Here is a 21,211-nt window from a genome sequence, read left to right as displayed (position 1 = left end):
GACACGCATGCGTAAAGAAGTCGCGAGGGTCGCGCACGGTGACGTCATGTGAAATAGGTTATTTAAGGTAGCCTGTTTTGATGACGATCTTCGCCACTTTTTTAAGCATTTTAATTTGATTAAAATTTACTAACCTTAATGCAATATGAAAACCTACCGGTACATCACACAAAGCTTAATTTTGCATGCCATTTCAGAATAACAATATAGAATGGTCATTGAGTAAATTGTACTTAGTTATATTTTTAGTATCAAATATCTAAAATATATATTAAAATTCTTTAATATCAAGCAATTTAGATATGATAGCAACAATACTATTTACAATACTCATTACACAAGCACCGTAACAGTGAAATAAAAGGATAGGATTAATCATTTGTAAGACGTAAAGGGTTATTTACATTTAAATATAAACGAACATATTCATGAAGAAACACATGAACCATATAAAATGTTAGCGGGATCAGCCTATGCAGCCTTTATCCATACCTATTATATTTTTTCTATTTATAATCAAGGCAAGATATTTCTAAAGCATGTTAAAATCAACAACAAAAATGGAAGCTGATTATTTGTGGTGTGAGCAAAGAATGGCCCAAATAAAAGAACATGTGTTCTGGTTTTTATAATGATACACTCCAAAAACAATATAGTAACACAGATGAAACAAATTCAAGTTTGACTATATAGGCTTAGCATATATACTTAAATGCTGCACAGACAGGTGTTTGGATGTACAATCCGCAATGAGGCTGGTCATGTTTGACAAACAAGCCATGTAAAATTGTAGGGATCACCAGAAGTCTTTGCTATGTTTAGTAAATTCTGTGTCCAGTTGACAATGGCACCAACAACTACTGATGGCGACATCGTCCATGTACGGCCCGTCAGCTCATGGCCTTGAGATTTAGCATGGACACGGCTAACTCCAACGAGCTCATATTTCATGTGTAGCTGCTCTTACAGAGCACTTACACGCTCACACACAGTCTTTCAAGTGTGGGCAATTTAGTGGCTTGTTGGGCCGAGTGAATGAGAAAAGCCTCTTTATGCGCCGCTGCTGTGAATAAGCCGTGAACGTGACTGACGCGCGGCGCCATTTTCACTGGCAGCTCCTTAACTGGCTCATTGCTACTGGGAGGCTCAAGACTTTGGCCTGATTCCCACCCTGCTGAAACAGCAAAATCCTTGAGGCAAAAAGCAAGTGCATGCGCACACACACACGCACACTCACATAAATGATGTGTGGAGACAGAAGCAGAGCCTTTCAACAGCTCTGATTTGTCTCGTATCGTGCATCACAACCGATGCATGCTTAGTAGCAACACAACATCGCGTCAATCAGAACAATTACAGTTTGGCGGACCAAATTAGATGACACAGTGTAAAAGAGGCCAAGACGGTTAAGCAAATAAATAATTACCCGAGGTTGAGTGAACAGTGTGCAAATCACATGCACATAAATCTGCTGTGGATAAATGTGCATCAAAAGAGCACATTTACATGCAACATACAAATGACCCACAGATGAGCTCATTAGGAAGTACTCGTGACATCTGTCAGCCATGGAGGCCAAGTCCGTAATACTTTGATCGTGACTTTATTATTCATTCATTCATTCATCTTTCGAACCACTCATGAGGGTCGCTGGCGTGCTGGAGCCTATTCCAGCTGACTTTGGGCAGTAGGCAGGGGATCCCTAAACTGGTCGCAAGCCAAGTGCAGGGCACACACGGGCAAACGACCACTCGCGTTCACAGCTATGGACAATTTTGGAGCGTTCACGCAATGTTTGCAATGTGCGAGGACACCCACGCAGGCACAGGGAGAACATGCAAACTCCACACAGGAAGGCGGGAACTGGGATCGAACCCCACACCTCTGAACTGTGAGGCGGGTGTGCTAACCAGTGCACCATTGTGTCACCTGAATTTAACGTATGCGTGTGTGTGTGTCCGCTGTCACATGATTTTCTCCAATGGAGGTGTGCCAGCTGCTTACACTTGCTTAATGGCTCCAGGCTGTCATCGAGCATCACAGTCTGCTGCCACACTGGAGCGACACATGCTATAATTGCACTATGACTTGTCGGATGTCAACAGCAATTATACCTGGCCTCCACCTGAGGGCACCCCAACAACATCTCCCAACATCCTCTGCTGCCTCCAAGTATCTTTTTGAGCCCCCTCCCTCCTCCTCCTCCTCCTCCTCCCCCTCCTCCTCCCAATCATATTTAGGCATCAAATATTAATCCAGCTTTGTCACCTAAGGGGCCGCTGCTGCAGGTTTAGGCTTTGAGTCATTTTGCACATTATTATTTCATGTCATTCAGGGGAGGCTCATTTAAGATGATTATGATTTAAAGGAAGCAAATAAAATGCACGAGTGCAAAGAGTTCACTTAGGTAGATGCTTAAAACTGCTGGGTCAAAAATAATAATTGGACTAACGGTTGTTTTGCGTATAGTAAACAATCACGCCAAAAATGCTTTTCTGCAGAAATTTTTGATTGTTTAGTGAGTCCAAAAATATACTTTTTTTTGGTGTTACTTGTGGAAAGTCACCTACGTATTTGCAATTTTTAGGGAAATGCAACCAAACTCAACCACACTACATCTTTGTTGTTAGAGATGTGATTGACAGGTAGCCAAGAGTGGATGATAGGTGAAACGGTGGCACCGATATCTGCTGTGGCTCATGATGGTTTTGCCAAATTAGGTCTAAACATCAAAACCAGCTCAGCAGAACATGTGGACTACAATCGGATGTATTTATTTTTTGGCCTTCTGTCTGTCCCAGCTTTCATTTCCCCCGGTCACCATCAAACAATCGGTTGCCACGTCAGATGCTTCCGCCCACATCATCGTGCATCTTTCTGACTTTACACACACGAGCAAAGTGCAGCGGCGTTATGCACAAAAGGCACACATGCTCACACGCTATGCTCTTTGTATGTGTGAAGTGATGCAGATGATATGGCTGCAGCACACTGGAGGGCTAAATGTGTTCTCATGGACAAGAATAAAAGGCATCCAAGCATTTCAAGCATGCATCAATCAACTGTCTCCATCACCGTTGGTGTGTTTGCACTCATCTCAGGTACATTCCTTTAGTATCTTTGTCTTTTATCCAATCAGAACTGCTATTGTTGGGTGGAGAACTGTTTTGATTTTAGGCCAATAGGGGGCGTCATACATCAGTTTAGCAGAGTGGAGGCCAGTCAGCGCTCCACTTCACTTTGTGGTCCGTCGCTGACATTTTGGAAGCGGTGGGTCAGCAAAAATGGAAAAAGCACGGAGACGTATTAAAAGCACTGACATTTCTCGTCACGGGACACTTTTTTAAAAAAAAATTACTAATGAGGATTTCTCTGTTTTAATTAGCAGCACCGCTCAGGGAAATGACAATTTTTAGGTTTTAGGTGTCTGCTGATTCTATCTGCTCAAACTGAATCAATTCCATCAAATCAGTTTAGATCAGTGGAATGAAGTATTTATTTGTAACATACTAAGCAATTATTTTCAAATAAGATTTTCCACTTTTGTATTTACAATTGACTAAATTGGACCAAATTTCAATTGGAACTAGGGTCACATTGAAACAAATAAAGGATAACAGTCCGACAATAAAGAAATAATCTACTCTGTAAATCTGACAATATCATTTACTGTAGCTAACTTGTGTTGCCTTGCTTACAGTAATGATTAACATGTACACAAACAAAATGACATCATGACTAATTGGTGGTGCTGCTGTAATGATCAACATGCAAGATTGTCCAATAATTGCATGAAGAGTCACTGAAAAGCTTGCATATTCACACCATGCAGGAAGTGGAAAAATACAGCCTGGCTAAGGTACTGAAATGGTTTCGAAGCAGGAGCTTACAAAAAGAAGATTACGAAAAGATTTGTGGAAAAGCGAATGTGCGGCTAGTCTGAAAGTGTTGTTGATTTCCAAAAGTCAACTTGTATTATACTACAGTGGAACCTCGTAGACTATAGATTGAATATACACAGCATTAAATGAAGATAGTAGTTAGGGCTGGCATGATAAGTTTTGCTGGACGATATATAATTCCAAAAATTAAACACCAAATTAACCACTAATGAAATGAATATATATAATAATGCAAGAGCACCCCTTCAAATGCAATAAACTTTTATTTCTCCATGTGTATATTTTATCATTGTAATGTCAATGAACTTTTACAGTACCTATTCTAAATAAATAAAACAAAGAAAAAAAACTATAAAAATAAAATGATCGCTCAGTCTCTGCTAGAAAAATTGCACATGAATAAAAATGTCAAACAAAAAGAAAAAGACCCTGTTTCAGTTTAAAAAATAAATAAATAAAATCACTCAAACATGAAACCAACCAGCTGGCTTTCCAACCGTATTAAAGGGCAGTATTTGTTTTGCAACATAGCAAACTTCAATTTCTGTGGGCGTACACAATTTTGAAGTGTTCCGCTTCTACTCATTGTGTCGACCAAACGGTTAAGTTAGGAGTTTAATGTCGGATGGACATTTTCTTGTCCATTTTGGTGGCCTCCTGTTATAAATATTCCCACACTGGGGCTGACATTTTGGCTGTGTAATCTTTCTTTTTCCTCTTAATTTCTCCTACATTGCCTTGCGTTGGTCCACACGTGTGTATAATAGCGGCCCTGCTTCCATCCACACAGACAAAGAGAACGAAGGACTACACCATTTATTCCACTTTAAAGGAGCCATCTCATGCTAAATTAACTTTTTGGAGCTTTTAGCCATATTCAAATGCTAATTCCAAACCAAAGTGGTGCTTTCCGCGATTCACTCATCTTGGAGCATTCCTGCTCACTCCTCCTCTCTAAGCAGCAGCCCTGCCCGATCCAAGAGAATGACCGGGAGCCATCTCCGTTCCACCCTTGCAGACCAGCTTCTCATAAAAGCTGTCCCTAGAACTTGAGTAGACATGCGGCTGTTGCTACTGGTTTCCAAAAAGTATCTCTCTCAGCTTCAAAATGGTTGATGGACCATTGCTCTACACTCATGTATGCTTTGTGGACTTGAAGAAGGTATTAGAGCAGATCCCTCAGGGACTCCTGTGCTCCAGCCGATAAATTAGTAAACCACGATACAAACATACTTGCGTGATTGTAAGCACATATGTACGTACAGACATTATGCATACATGCTTTTTTGTATGGTTGGACTAATAGCAATGGGCTCAGTCCATCACAAGTGGTACCGCCAAGATCATGTGAAGAAAACGTGGCTCATAATTGGAAAGAGGTGTACGGAGATAATGATCCCAGACCTCACACCTGCCAAACCTTGACTGGCCATTTAAATATCACCCTCTTTTAGCAATCCAATAAAAAAAAAAAAGCAAGGAAGTGATGGAAGGGGAAATAAAGGGAGGGTCCTTGTCAGCACTCCCCCCTCACCCACTCACTTCACTCCACAGTAAATCCTCGCGTGTCGAGGATTTGAGACAGAAAACGACGAAATGCTGCAGCAGCTATTTTGTTTCAAACTCTCCAAAATAGTCGTGAGTCGTCTGCGGTGACAGCGTGCGGAGCCAGCTCTTAGCGGCATGTCACACACTTGCTGTGCCGAAAGAGCGGGAAATCACGTTGACGCTTCAAGAGAGAAGAAGCCTTCACCTGACAGTCAGCGACCGAGTTGCGATGATGCAACGGCGTGAGCAAGAAAGCCACGGCAATTAGGGACGGAGCTAAAAAATCTCAGCCGTTCGCAAAGACACATACAATTTGACTATTTTCAACGTGATGGAAATATTTTATTCTCAAAACACAGAAGTGACAGACTGTAGTAGACTTCTATGGCTTCTAGTCAGATTATTTATGTGGGTTTTTTTTAGTCGCTAAATGCTAATCAGTGACGTTTTACCCAGATATACAATTAGCGCTGTAACACACCCACACACACACACACCCACACATGGGGGAGAATAAATGTGCAAAAACAGCTTACATGACAGGATAATCTGTTATCATAACTTCAAATCAACAGGCCTTTGCTGACTTTGGTCACAAGGGCGGGTCCCTGAAAAGCTTCGTATGCACCGGGCTTATGGATCCTCTTGCGGGTCTGCAACGATAAGCAAGACCAAAACAAAATCATATGGAAACCAAAAGCTTATCAAGATGAAGTACGACAGTGCAGAAATCATCCGTTGCCATCCTTCATGTATTGTATTGTTTGCAGGGAACAGATTACACGCCTCTTAATTGAAATATTATTTTACCTTCATTTGAATTATTGATGGTGACTGGATTCGTTGTTTGCAAAATGTGTTTTTTTATCCTCATATATTATTCAAAGTGCAGGGTCAGAACATGTGACAGTGTCGTTGTCTGAAGGATCTCAAAATGTCCATCTTTGAGACAATTTACGTGAAATCCGGCGGCCAGAGCGGAGCCGTCCGTTTGCCTTGCGTCGCTAATGAGATGGGGGACGGGAGGGTAAAATTGCAAGTGGTGGGCTGTCAACTGCTAGGTGATGGTTTTAGGACTAAGCAGTGATACTTCATTAATTAACCTTCACATTCTATGTAGATCCGCTCATCAAGATGCAGTTAATTAAAGAAAGGTCATTCCAAGGGCTGCTGGAAGCAGCATTATTACAATGGAGGGATGGCACTGCTTTGAGCCAGATAACACAGGGGGGAAAGGGGGGAGGGGGAGGGAGGGGAGAGGGGGAGGCCATCAGTCGCTGTTGAAATGGCAGACAACTTGCCAAAGCCATTTTCTGACTCCTGATCGCAGCGCATGTTCACTGGAGGGGAAAAAAAAAGTATGTTTTTAAAAGCTGTTTTTGTCATTTGGTAAAGAAGCAGCTCAACTTGAGGCTCTAATGGAAAAAGCTACCGTAAAATATTCAGTGCACTCAATTGACAGCATCTATCTTTTAACATCTCTGCACAGTTTTCCACTTGTCTTTTTGCAGCCACATGTCTTCCCTGTCAATTTCTGGATGGACAGACAGTTTTCTCCATCCTCGCTCAGTCACCTCGATAAAAGTCTCACTTAATAATGTATTTTACTAGTAAAATGCATTTCAAGCTATTTAAAGATGCTTAATATTGGTTCATAAAAAAAAACCCACCATTTAAAAAAATAATCAAGGTCAAACATTGCACAATGATGTTATCAGAATCAGAATAATCTTCAAGTATTTAAAAACATTACCGATACGGCAACAAGCACTTAAGTCGGGCTGTCACTATGGAATCATTGTAGAATCGATTCTCCTATCGATTAAGTCATTGATTGAATGAATAAATTGATATAATTCAAATTTGTATGAAAGTGTATCACATGAAAATCCCTCATACAATTATTGTTGTTTATTTGGTATTTTTTCGTAATAAAACCAACAAAACAATTCAGTTGACAGAGAATGAAGTTGACCTTACAAACCTATTTCAAAATGCATTCAGCGCTTATTGTTTTCCCAAGTAACAGCAGTTGATGGCAATGTCAAAATTAATGAATATGAACTGTTTTGGTTTGGACAAGATTTAATAAAACAATATAAAAAAAGTTCCAAACGATTACACGATTATTAAAATAGTTGTCGATTAATTTGATAATCAATTACCTGTTGATTAATCCTGACAGCTTTACTATTTAGGACGTAACACATAGGCACAGAGAGTCGTTACGAGCCAACGTGAGCTCCTAATTGCACATGTGGACAATATTGCACAGATTGCTTCCAAACAACCGGATCGCTGTTAACTAGGTGCCATGATGACGGCCCCCCTGCAGCTGTTGGTTGCTAGGTGTTAGAGGTTAGCACATGCCCGGCCAGTAATTGATGGTGTTAGTGCGACGAGGCTCCACATCTCGTTCGACAGAGTGCCGCGGCACTTTATCAGGCCGCCTGTAAATCAGCCACGTGTGGGTGCGCACCACCATGTTGTTTGATCCGTCTCAGACACTCTAATAATCTGCACCCTCACTTATTGATAATTGCACACAACAAAGGATTGCCTACCGCATATTTTTTTGTGTTGATGTCTACAGTATCGCTAGCAGATGTGTGCATTACTTTTTTGGAGACATCAGTATTGGAGTTTGACATTTTCTGGGGTGGGGGGGTCACCTAGTCATCTAGTCATTTTAGTTCCAGTAAAATTCAAACTATAAGCCACAACTCCCCCCCCCCCACCAAGATAAAAGATGAAACAATTTTTCAAAATGTTCTATTGTTAGCTTTGCTACCAAAACCGCCTTTATTAATTTTTGTTGAGCTCTTCATTGTTAAATATTAACTGCTGTGCTTATGGTTTTAAAATATACCTCACAGTCAACACTTGAACTTAACTTTCTTTTAATTTTTTTTTTTTTTATCAGAGCAAGAATTCTGTTAATAGATAATTACCGTATTTTGCGGACTATAAGACGCACCAGGGTTCGAAGCTTGAGCAAACAGTAGCGGCTTATAGTCCAGAAAATACGGCAGTCCAAACAGCAGATAATGAAAAGCTATTTGTATTGACAAAAGTTTAGTCGACAGATTTTAGCAATCATCAAAATACTATACGCGTAGGTTGTAAAGAGCTCTTCAATTCCTTTCAAAAGGCACCTGATGGCTTTTCAATGCACGATTGGAGATGAATACATTGAGGTCTCGCCTCCATAAAGAAATACAAGCCTGTGTCCCTGCGCTTGTATCTTTTCTTCAAACGTATTTACTTTTATTCTATCCACGGAGCTCCATCCAATCAAAGTGAATGGCGTTCCTCTCCAAATTGTATTCCCGCTCGTTTGCCGGCTGTGTGCACAAAGGAGAGCAATGTCCCATCCAACAATGCCCGTGCCATTTGTGCCACTCAGCCCCAGAATGTCATTGGCTCGAGCGTGACAGTCCGACATAACTCTACCTTTTTTTTCCCCGACAACACAGCTCCCAATTATTCAGCTCCAAATTCAATAGCAATTTTCCGCTCAATGAAATAGTGGTTTCAATCTCGAGAGTAATGTCACTTTAGAGACGTTTCTGCGAATGGCGTGTCTGCGAGCGGATGGATGGACGCGGGCGAGGGTTCATTTGGAGCCGAGGAAATGATAGTCGTCTGCTCGAGCTTGTCATTTATCGATGAGACGCTCTGTGGGGATGTTTTCGGCCGTGGACTGCTCTTTTTCAAAAACCTCCACTTGTTAGCTTTCAGTCAGAGCTGATACCGGAAAAAATGGAAAAAGAAACCTCCATTTTGTCACTTTGTAGCACGCAGACCTCCACCAGGGTTGGACTGTTGCAAAAACAAAACAAATGTTGAAGTGATGTATTTTTAGTCCGAGCATATTGTGTCCAGAAGACGTTTGTGCAATCAACACCTTTTTAAATGTGAGTCCACTTATATATATATTTTAAACCTTTTTAAATGTTTTCTTTTCTTACCAACCCTTGCATACTATCAAACTAACTTAATTACCAACCAGCATCAATCAAAACTATATTTCTCGATGTCACATCTGCTGGAGGTCTAAAAAAAAAAAAAAGCAAGCAGATGCACAACCTCATGATTGCGTTTGATCACAGTGCGCTCGTTTTGCTTCAGTGCAGCATTTAAAGTAGCGCACAACAATAATAATGAAGAAAAAAATGCAATTATAAGCAGTGTTTGTGTGTAATATATCAGCGGCCCATCCAGGGGCCCCGTAATGAATGCGATGCAACGTGCGAGCAGTGAGCCGTGCGCGCGCCTCGCTCGATGCGTCTCTGGAAATAAACAGAGCAATGGAAATGCCTCTCATTAGTGTTGTTTTCATATGAAGTCCCTCACACGAGCTTGACAAAGCCGGCTCCCCGCGCCGAGCTCCTCCGGGAGCGCCGCGCCGATACGGCGAGGGCAAACAACAGCGAGCCCGTACCGACACCATTACCACCTTGTGTACTTGCTTATACTTAACCCCACCCACCCACTCGCTCTACTCCCCTCTGTGGAGTACTGTGTCTAGGTAGAGCACATTAAGATCTTCCAGAAAGAGTCCTTTTTTCCCATTTATCACCATTGCTGGTGCTGCTAAAAGGGGGAAATGTCTCCATTGCTCTTATTACTCTGTGTATGCATGTGTGTTCGAAAGTGGGTCCTATTTTTTTTCCAGTTTCTAGCACAGTGCAGTCTAACTGTGCGCATGGGTAGGATTTTCTTTCGATCTGGATTTTCCTATACTTTGCAAAGGTAGAATCGGTTGTTTGTGCTGTTGTGCGGCATTTTGGGATGGAACGCCAGCCAATCACCTCCCGTCATTTCCATCAAAATTAGGGCAGCGGAAGCGTATATTACGAATGAAGGAATTGACTCGCTGGGTCAGAGAGATGAGACTGCGCAAATACAAGTAAACACGCCTTTCTGTTATCAAATTGTGTGCATCGCTAAGAACGCCCAGAGAGGCATAACGAGGTTCCAAACACGTTAGACTAGAGTTGCCTCGAAACCAAAATGAAGATGCGCTCGTTTTTACGCCGAGAGCACCGGCGTGTCTACCAAAGTAGGGCCTTTGGTGTGCGTGATTTCATCAGAGCGTAAATGTATTTATGTATGAGTGTGGTGTCTTTTACAGTGTTAGTATATTAGTATTAGTGTGTGTGTGTGCGTTCACGTTATGGAAGAATAGAGACTCCACCGTAGCCACAAAAGAGGAGGAGTGGTGGGGGGGAACAGGTGTGCGGAGCTTCTGGCTTGCAGCATGTGTTCCAGTTGTTCCACGCACACCTGTTTGCCTGTTGACACGTGAACTACAAAGCGAACATGCATCGCAACGCCTACGCACAGCTAACATACAAATGAATTTCACACTGTCGTGAAAGGTCACTTTGCTACAACTCAGAAAATTAAAATCAATTCAAATGGCTTTGAGATCCGGATGAAATTGCGGCGCCACCTTCCCGACCCGCCGGGCCCACCTGACGTGCCATCACAAAACTGCTGTAGATGACCAAAAATATCACCTTTCTCACTATCTCGTGCTTTTCCAGTAAAAAGGGGACATGTAAGTCGATCTGGAGCACTGAGCTGTGATTTGCTTTCAGAGGACATCAAGGTGACATGAACGGTGGCTACAGAATGCACTTGAGGATTAATAAGTAATGCGGCACAAAAGATGATAGTTGCACTCAGATATCTTGATGAGTGCTCTTCATCATAGCAAAGTGGTCACCTGAAACCAGAAGAAATAGTAAACCCCGCAACCTGATTCTATATTAGATTCAAACAACTTTGAACTTTATTACTTTGGCTATTAAAGGGGAGTTCACGCGGAATGTAATTGAATATTTGTATCGAGGTTATGTCGCCATGTCTGAAAGTAATGCTGGGACAATAGAAGACAATATTTAAAGAAAGGCCCGAGACTAACTATGAAGCCTGAATCACTTCACGCCACCATGCTGCCTGACCAAAAATCACCTGTGGCAACATGTAATGTTCCCGCAACATGACTCCGGGTGACACGGACGGACTATGAGCAGAGAAAATGAAAAGGTATTTTTGTCATCTTTGTCTGCCTTAGCTCCCCCCGGCATTTTGTAATTTCTTGCCGCGTTTCCGCTCTTTCACGCCTTAATATCACACTATTGCTTCAATTTGAGCCGCAGGATTTTGCTCCGTCTCATTTTTGGCGGGATTAACTTAGCAGGCAGCGCATGTCTCAAGGTATTTGTTGTGTTTTGTTTTATCTATGAATTATTTAGAAACCTCAAAAAATGGAGAGTGGGTCTGAAAGCTGGATGTCCTGTTTTGTGTCTGGAATCCCACCACGATTTGTTTAATATGGTCCTCGACACACGTGGGGTTAGGCTCGGTAATTTCCCTGAAGGAGAACCCTGTTGAATTGGATTGGAATGATAAAGGAGGAAGTGAACATTGTGTTTGAAGTTGATTTTAGCTCTGGTATGAAATGTGGTGCCTCATGTCTTAGTCATTATGTTCACCCAAGAAGTAATGTTTTCATTGGCTCATTTCTTTTTTAGGTCTTCACATTAAAAAAATTGGGTGGGGGGGGTCGTTTGAAGGTCTTCTCACAAGAAGGGTCCCAGTAAATGAAATATACAGAAAGTATTCTTTTCTGATTGTTTCCGAAATGTCAGATATGTTTTCCTCTCATCAATCTTGTAGGATTATCCCCCCCCCCCCCTTAATTTATAATTGATATGAGCACAATGCTCATTGTTCCAGCAAAATCTCAGCTTGTTAGTCAGAAGGCGGAGCTTAAAAGTAACACGTAGCCCCAGCTGTGGCAACGCTGTAATAATCCTCCATAGGGTCATTTTTCATCATTTAGTGAACACGTTAAAGTTCACTGGGTCTATTAATGAAAGAGTCCTGCTTTATCTTTACACACCGTAGCACTTTTTAAAAATGCTAATAGACTTCAGTGAGCACCTGAGCAGGGATGAACGTGCCCTAATTCCTGCTCGAAAGGTCACCGGGATGAGTTATGGCGCTTTGAGGACCTGAGAGCTATTCCCTTGTTAGATTTGACAAAGGGAAGCTGCCATTTACTCCCTTTAAAAATAGTGCGGTCTAATAAATGATCATTTGAGGAATATGGGCGCTACAGGCAGTGACTTTTTTTTCTCTGACGTAATTTTTATCTGGGCTAATTTACATCACAAAAAACGCAGCGCTCCCCCAAATTTTAATCTGCGCAATCCCATATAAACCACAATTTGAGTGTGAAGGCATCCAGGAGCAACCCAAATAGGACATTTTCGTAGAATAAGTGCTCATTCATTTACAGAGATCTTGAAAAACTTTGCAGCGGTCAATTTTACATCATCCGCAAGTTTAAAAATTTAAAAAGAATGAAGTCACATTGATTGGCTGGAAATCAAGTTGAGTATGTTCAGTCCCACAACGGCGCAAACGTCCATTTTGAACTGTGCTCATCTACAAAATGCCAAAGAAATCAAACTCCACCCTTCCACACAGTTTTACCACGCTTTTGTGCTAGACTTGCATTGGGCACAAAAATAGGGCCCTCAGAGTTTATTACCGGGAATGAAATTTACATCCGGAGTAGTTTCTTATCAACATTTATCTCGTAACATAGAATAAAAACAACAATATTTTGACCAAATAAGCAAAGTAAATAAATACATCATACATGCTTCTAATTATTATTATCTTTAATATTGATTTGTACAAATAAAAGCCCATCCTTACCCCTAAGTAACACCTGGTACCGTCTCCACAGCTGAGAATAAATCCAACCTATATGTAGAAATATGCTTGCAAAGGCAAATGAAAAACAAATTCATTTTCCTTAGTCTTGCTTTGAAAGATAACGCCAGCATCAATGAGTAAGTTTCAAACCTTAATGTAACTTTGGCCCTTAGGCCTGTAGATACACCACAACATATGGGAAAGTTATGCTGGGTGGCTCCTGAAAGGTGTTCATTGTCAGGGGTGCAAAAGGAGCAGGATGGAGGTGACAGTTTGAGGTGGACGAGTCTATTAATAGTTTTACCTCTCAGCCCGAGCACTCCATCATTTTTGGTGTCTGAGGGCTTCCTGTGATAAAAAAAAAAAAAAAAGTGAGTCAGGTTGTGTGTTTCATTTGGTACCTTCATAATTCATTTTGGTAAGGATTATAAATAAACTTCCATTTTGATGGTGCTTTGTCTTGTGTTTTTTTTTTTTAAACTCTAAAGTCCACCAAAATTGGCAATACATTTTTCTCATAGTAAAACATGACATCACAAAAAATTTGCCACAGAGACAAGCCTACAAGGAAAGTCTTCCCAGGGGGGTGGAAGCTGTTGCGTACAGCTTTAAATGGAATAGACTCAACATGTGCCCAAGTGTCATGCGTGCAACCAACAGACCTTCCACAACACAACGATATGGCAAAGACGGCTTGGAGTGACAGCCTCGGGGGCCACAACGAAATATGGGCATCAGAAGGAGTCCAATTCTTGCAGAAGGCAGTAAAATTAAAGTCTTTATTGCCATCTTTATGGCTTCATTCTCTATGGCAATGACATTATATATGGAAAATGGCAGAGCTTTTGTCATATTATCAGTGAAATCCGGAGTAAGAAGCCTGTGAAGGGTGGAAAATGAATGTGATGCATGTCCTCTAAGTTGAAATGGTTGGTGGGCCATGAACCATATTTGGTCACATAATTCATCTCTCCTAGTTAATAATTATTGAATGTAAGGTAATATATAATATGATGATTATATGATTAATAATATCATATGATTATGATGATAAAAAGACAACTGTTGAGATGTGATCATGATTGATCAAAATATACGTTGTTACTAGGTCAGAAAACATACTAAATGTAACTAATAATAATAATTGGATGTTGCATTTCAGAGTACTGACATGACTTGCTGATTGACGTCCCTCAACTTAATGATTTTACTTTCAGTCGCACACCAGCTCGAACCTCACACATTGCCGATTGCAATTTGCAACTCATCCATTTTTTAATTGCACTGTTTTTTACCTGGGTCCCATTGGGCCGGTGGCGGTGGTCGTTGTCATCTGTCTGCACTGACAGGAAGAGCGTGTGGCACAACGCCACGTACCCCCCCCCCCCCCCCCCAATCAGATGTGTTGTCAGGCGTATCACACCGCCGAGCGATCGTGAGGTGACATCCTCCACTGAATCAGTGACATTTCACGGACGGTGCAAATCTATCCATCTTTGTCAAGCATCCCGCCTTCATTTTAGCATTCTGCGAGTTAGCATATTGATCAGCACTCAAACATTTGACTGAGGACTTGTCGTTTTTCTACCTCTTGACTTGGAGAGCCTTTTGACAAAGCTTTCTGCTCTATGTTGCCACCTGCTGTCCAGGATATGTTCACGCATTCATCAGCAGGAGTTCTGAATTTTTTTTTTTTGTTCAGGAAAGACAGCTTTCCAAGGAATTTGTCATTATCCTAAATTTTAGGATTCTACTTCAGTATCTCTATTATGTGCAACTTTCAATTTTAATTGAATAACATTCAATATTTGAGAGTAGCCAGATGAGGTGGCTTGGGCATCTCATCCAGATGCCTCCTGGACGCCTCCCTGGGGAGGTGTTCCGGGCATGTCCCACCGGTAGGAGACCCCAGGGACGACCCAGGACGCGCTGGAGAGACTATGTCTCTCAGCTGGCCTGGGAACGCCTTGGGGTCCCCCGGGATGAGCTGGATGAAGTGGCTGGGGAGAGGGAAGTCTGGGAGTCCCTCCTGAAGCTGCTGCCCCCAGCGGAAGAAGATGGATGGATGGATGGATGGATGGATGGATGGATGGATGGATGGATGGATGGATGGATGGATGGATGGATGGATGGATGGATGGATGGATGGATGGATGGATGGATGAACATTCAATATTTATCCATCATTGGTAACGAGACGTGCACAGATTTCATTAACAACTGTTGTCAACTTAGTGATTCAATCGGTATATTTAGTGACTCTTCTGACCACTATTTTGCCAAAAAATGAATCGTGTCTTCACTTTCCACACAAGAGTGAAATATATTTCCCCCCCCACACATAGTTTTTCATATGAAAAGAAAAGAGCTTGGTGGAATGCAATCACTGAGTCAATAGCGTTGAATATCAGTAGGCAGCCAAAGACATAATAGCACCAATTTACATGTTGTAAATGCGACATTTATGACATGTTGAGAACTTTCGTCCTGAGGTATTTGTTTCCAAGCTGCTCATATCTAGCTGCGGTTTCATTTCCGCACCTTCACAACTCAACATAAGAAAAGAAAGAGACGTCATTTAAACTGGATCCCCACAAAGGGCCCATGAGTAGTAGGAAATCTGTGTATAATGGACGCCCATTGTAATTCCATTGGAAAAAAATATTTTGCAGTATGAAAAAAAACTCCCTGGCCTCAGAAAATATTCAATTTAAAAATCACTGCTAGACGGAGCTCAAATCAACAGGAAAGCTTTGGCTTAATTTTCTCATGCGCAGCACGTCAGGTTAGCTTTTAATAATACTTGATTTGGCCAAATTGTAGCAGAACTAGGTGTGCCAAAGCATCTTTTGTCCTTCTTCCATTATGACATTTGTATTGTGTCGATTCAATCTCAAAAGCCAGTTCACACTTTTATTTAGCTCACCTCCTTATTGGAACATTCCTCATCGTTTTGTTAGTCAAGCAGGTGCAATACATTTTGTTCATCTGTAGATAGACAGACCGGTATATAGAGTGATTGATTCATAGGTAATGTCAAAAGATGACTGGTTAGCAAAAAGATGAGTTTGGCACACTTTGTCGATATACTAAGATTAGACTCTGCTTCCGCGGGCCGCTTAACTAAACAACAATGGATCTTTGTCTCATTGCTTAAACTGCAATGGCGTATCATGACACCCCCCTGAAAAAAAAAACATGCAGGGACTAATCCGGTTTAGAGTGAGCAAAGCAGCGTTGTGTTTGTCTTTGGGCATAACAATTAATGCAAATCAATGCTTTAGGGAGGAACTCTAGGCGACAAATGCAGCAAAATGCGGGATCAAACATCTGCAGTGGAGACCAGTGTGTCCAGCGGTTACCAAACGTGTGTGAGTGGGTGCAGATATCACTCAAGGAATGTAAGATGGATGCACCAACTTCAGCACCCCCCCCCAACCCAGAGGCCTGCTCATGTGAAAACATGAATGGATGGAGACACGATAATGTGTGGAGCTTATCCAGTGCGGACTGACATGTTCTCAGTGTAATCTCTTGTATTGTGCTGCGAGGAGGGAAGATTATCCTCCGCTGACTGGCTGCTAAAAGGTTGCTAGGCTGTACTTCATGTCTGTGTGATAGGAGAGTGTGGGGGGAGCATATGCCTCTGTGTAAACGATGCTGGCTGCCCCGCCTTCCCTGTCACAGACTGGATTATGTCCAACATTATCCACACCCCCCACCACCGCTTCTCACACCGGATTCCAGCAATGAAAGCCTTCCTCTCCCGTTACACCTTTCAAAAAATTATCAGCACGTGAGGCAGTGGCTTTTACAGACGCTTGACATGAATTCTGATGCTGGAAGCAGGATTGGAGAACGAGGCAAGGCTGTGGTAATAGTGAGTTTTGGTACGTATTGGGGTTGTTCAATACCACTTTTTTCAGAACGATACCAGTATGAGGACACCCCGATACTAATACCAAGTAACCGATACCACTAGTAAATTTGATGCCTAAAATTTCTATTAAAAAAAAAAACTGCCAACAACCTACATCTTAGTGTTCTTCAAAATAAATTCAGTAACAAATTAATACAGTTTCAATTGTTAACTATGATGTCGCAAAGTAGGCTGACATTTTTACTTATACTCAAAAAACAAAAATATTAATGGGTAAAAGAGAAAATATAACAAAAGACAATCCTCTTAGGAAAGTAAAACATCTATATTATGAAACATAACTAATAGAAGTATAATGCATCTTAATAATAAAAGTCTGGTCAGCTATGCATGCCATTTATTTCCTGATAGTAGTACAGCCACAAGCGATACATTGAAATAAGTCCATCCATCCATCCATCCATCCATCCATCCATCCATCCATCCATCCATCCATCCATCCATCCATCCATCCATCCATCCATCCATCCATCCATCCATCCATCCATCCATCCATCCATCCATCCATCCATCCATCCATCCATCCATCCATCCATCCATCCATCCATGTTAGATTGTATGCATCAAGCGCCAAGTATTTCAAACCACTTGTGTTTGCAAATACAGCAGAATGGGTGAGCGGCACATCCGCTTTGCCATCAAACTTTGGGCTTCAAATCTTGGCTCCACCCTTTCTGTGTGGAGTCTGCAGCATCTCCCCGTGCTTTTCTGCAGTCTTTCAACTTCCAACATTCCCAAAACATGCACATTAGGTTCTTTGGAGACTCCAAACTGCCCATAGATGTAAATGTTTGTTTGTCTTTACGTGCTTTGTGATTGGCTGTGGTGCTTTTTCCCGTGTGGGCGGCATGATATGTCTTTGTGTGTGTTTGTGTTGGCGTGTGTGTGTGTAAGAAGGTGTAGACCAGCGGCCGCTCCCTTAATAGAGCCTCAAGCATCTTCTGCCTCTGCCCTTGGAGATCACTTATATCCTAGCAGCCATCACAAAGTAGTGCAGATATAATTTGTCATCAGGGATTTCCCTTCCGTAGGATTATAGAGAAGATACAGGTCGATCAATACTATGGATTTTGCGCCGCACCGGCTGATTGTCCAATTGCCGTGAAACATGTGGCGAGATAAAGGGGCGCGCGGCGCTTGGCATTTTTTTGAAACAGACCGCCAAGTCAGCATGAGGCTTGTCACATGCTCAAAGGCTGCAGTGACAGAAAATGATCATGCCGCAGTGTCCGCGCAAGGCTTAACAATCGTTCCTTCCGTGTCATACAATTCATCAGAAATGCCATCTAACCGCCTCCACTCCCCCTTTTTTTTCCTTCTGATTTTGAGACCCTTCTGCATCATCCAAAGATGCTGTGATAATTGCACTGCAGTTAAATGGTACAGACCCGGTTTGAACATTTTCTAAAGTTTAGAATCTAAACTGTGGGGGGAAAAAAAGCATGCATAAGATTTTTGCAAATTCACCACCGGTAAAAAATATTTCTACAAATTTGCTCCAGGGCACCTTCTAAATAAAGATGAGCAGCAAACGTAAAATCAAGCTGTATTTTTTTTTCTTGTTAAACTGAGTCATCATGTCAGTCAAATCATAATATATAAATAAATAAAAAAGCCAAATATCTGATGATTTAGGTCCTCCTAAAGCAGTATCAAGTTAAAAGTCGTCCCAATTTGGTAAGGCCCAAGACTGTATGAACCATTGTCATCGTCAATTTCTTTGCCAATATAATTTCACTTCCCTCTGGAGCTGGGAAGACATGCTGCAGACTGACTAATGTGCAGATTCCAGCATATGCCCGGGAGGCGAGTCATATCACATAATGACTAAGCTCTGCTAGCTTTTTGGTGTACAAATGTTGTTTCATTAATATTGCGGACTTAAGTCTCTGCCCTGTGATTGACTGACGACTGGTCTGGAGTGTAAGGTGCATTGATAACTAGTGAAGAAAATGGATGGTTCGGTTTTTGTCACATTTGGAATTGGACAGCCTTAGGGCCATTTGACGTTTTGCGATTTCATCACATTGAGTAGCATGCACATCCCGTTGTCACATTCTTTTCAACGTACCTAGTTTGCACACTTTCATTGTGCTTTGATTCTTTCTTTCTGGTGTACAACCAAATATTTGTGCCTTTTCTGACTTCAGCACATGGGAAAATAGCTCTTAGTTGACCAATTTTAACCCAAGTAAAATATAGAGTTCACAATGAGGTCCACTTCCACACCCGGATGAGCTCAGCCTGGCAACCTGGGCATGTCAACGCGCTCGGGGGTACGAGGGGTGTCGTTCTCATGAACTGGAGCCAAATGGCAGTATACTTAGTGGGAAGGGGAATCTAATTTAGTCGGCGGCTTGGCCCAATCCCACAGGCGGAAGAGTTTAAGAAAGGTCAAGCTAGGAGAAGATGGGGGAGGGGGGTTGGTGGTGGGTTGTGCCGGTGACCCCTCCCCAATTACAGGCACTCCAGCAGAACATATCACAGCGCTGTCCGCAGTGACAGTCATTTAGCAGCAACTCATCGGAGGGGTGGAAGTGGGAGATGGATGATCAGGAAATAAGAAATGATTTGCCGGGACCTGTTAAGCTCTTCCCAGCTATCTCTCCACCCATCGGTGTCGTCCCACCTCCCGCTGCCACCTGCACTCCTGCTCCACACACACACACACACACACAGAGACACACACACACAGGCATCCACGTGACGTGCCGCCGCATGATTATTGGCGCAATCACTCATGTAACAGCCCGGCATGGCTTTGTGTGGGGGCTCCCGTATTTGTCACTGTCACTTTCCCCCAATGCTCCGCCATTGTCTTGGAAATTGTATGTGTAAGGCAAGAGATGCCTGTGACCCACTTCGACAAGCAGGCCGGCTCTCACGCACACACGCATGCGTGCGTGCACAAGCACACAGCAGTTTGATGTGTCCTATTATGTGTCTCAGCAAGAGCCATAAATAATTGTGACAAGTTTTTTTGTTGTGCGTAAAAGTCCTTGACTCTGCCTCCTGTTCCAGCACCTCCTCTCTTGTATGGATACATTGCCAGACGGCTCTTCACCACCCCCATACCTCTCCATACACCCCAGCGACCCCCCCCCCCCAACACATACACTCCCTTCTCTGGCCCGATGATAGATGGGACGGTGCGGCAAATGACAACGGGATAGATTTTTAGTTTGTGCTTTGGAAGGGATCAGTAATGGTGCTTTGCTGTACAGAGCAATAAAGAAGAAAGACAGAGGGGGGAACAACAATACCAAAAAAAAAAGAAGAAAATGATTGGACAATGGCGAGGACTGTGGAATTGATGGTTTTGGTGAGGAGTGAATGTCAGCTATGTGAGCTCTTAGAAAAATGACTTGTCCAGATAAAATGCTGCAGTGCTGTTTGGCATCACATGTAATACGCACATCTCTCATTATTGAGTTGATTTTTGATCCGCAGAGGTCAGCCTCCTCGGAAAATAATGTGAACCAGAATGCCATTGATTCCATTTTTTCCTTTGACTCTTTCTTGGAAGGAGCATGTATCGTCATTACATTCTTCTTGGTGCCGCTAAACCAATCCTTTAACTTTGAAGACTCCTTTCTTCCTGTCAAGGAAGTAATCCTATTGAGTTTTCAAAGATTTATGACACAGCAGGCAAAACCTTGAAGTAATATCAGGGGTAGTTGTCTATTTCAAGCAAGCAACGGTTAGCTCTGGATTTTGAGAACATTATTGTTTTCCACCATTCAAATCAGCAATGCATTCATATCTAGATTTTTACTTTCTTTGTTTTGTGTCGCAGTTAAACACAATACAGGCTTTCAGTATCATTTCATGTTGTCTATCAATCAAATTTCTGTAGTTCTGTAGTTATTGTACACAACTGGCGTGTAGAATGTAGATTTGGATATTCTGTCCTTGTTTTTCTCCCTGCCAAGGGAAAATAGACATACTGGAATGTTTTTACTCGGCTTTACACAGTCGTTTTTAACGCTTTCTATTCCCGGACAAGCCTGCACTGCTTCTACACAACATTGTCCATGAAAAATGGGCCTGGATGTCAGATAGAGTACCTCCTGCAGGTTTG

General features: G+C 42.2%; 1 long non-coding RNA gene across 2 annotated transcripts; it reads right to left on the bottom strand.

The window, feature by feature from the left end:
* Positions 1–5,783: 5,783 nt before the first annotated feature.
* LOC137840085 (uncharacterized) lies at positions 5,784–14,786 on the bottom strand. Of its 2 annotated transcripts, XR_011086524.1 has the most exons (5): positions 14,486–14,786; positions 13,495–13,538; positions 13,341–13,410; positions 13,191–13,255; positions 5,784–6,103 (listed from the first exon to the last, which is right to left on the bottom strand). It is a non-coding gene; the product is annotated as an uncharacterized lncRNA (long non-coding RNA). The 2 variants fall into 2 exon arrangements; XR_011086523.1 differs by having other exon boundaries at positions 13,191–13,538.
* Positions 14,787–21,211: the final 6,425 nt, after the last annotated feature.

Source organism: Syngnathus scovelli, chromosome 2, assembly GCF_024217435.2.
Source record: "Syngnathus scovelli strain Florida chromosome 2, RoL_Ssco_1.2, whole genome shotgun sequence".
NCBI lineage: Eukaryota > Metazoa > Chordata > Actinopteri > Syngnathiformes > Syngnathidae > Syngnathus > Syngnathus scovelli.
This window is presented reverse-complemented; position numbering and strand designations above follow the sequence as displayed.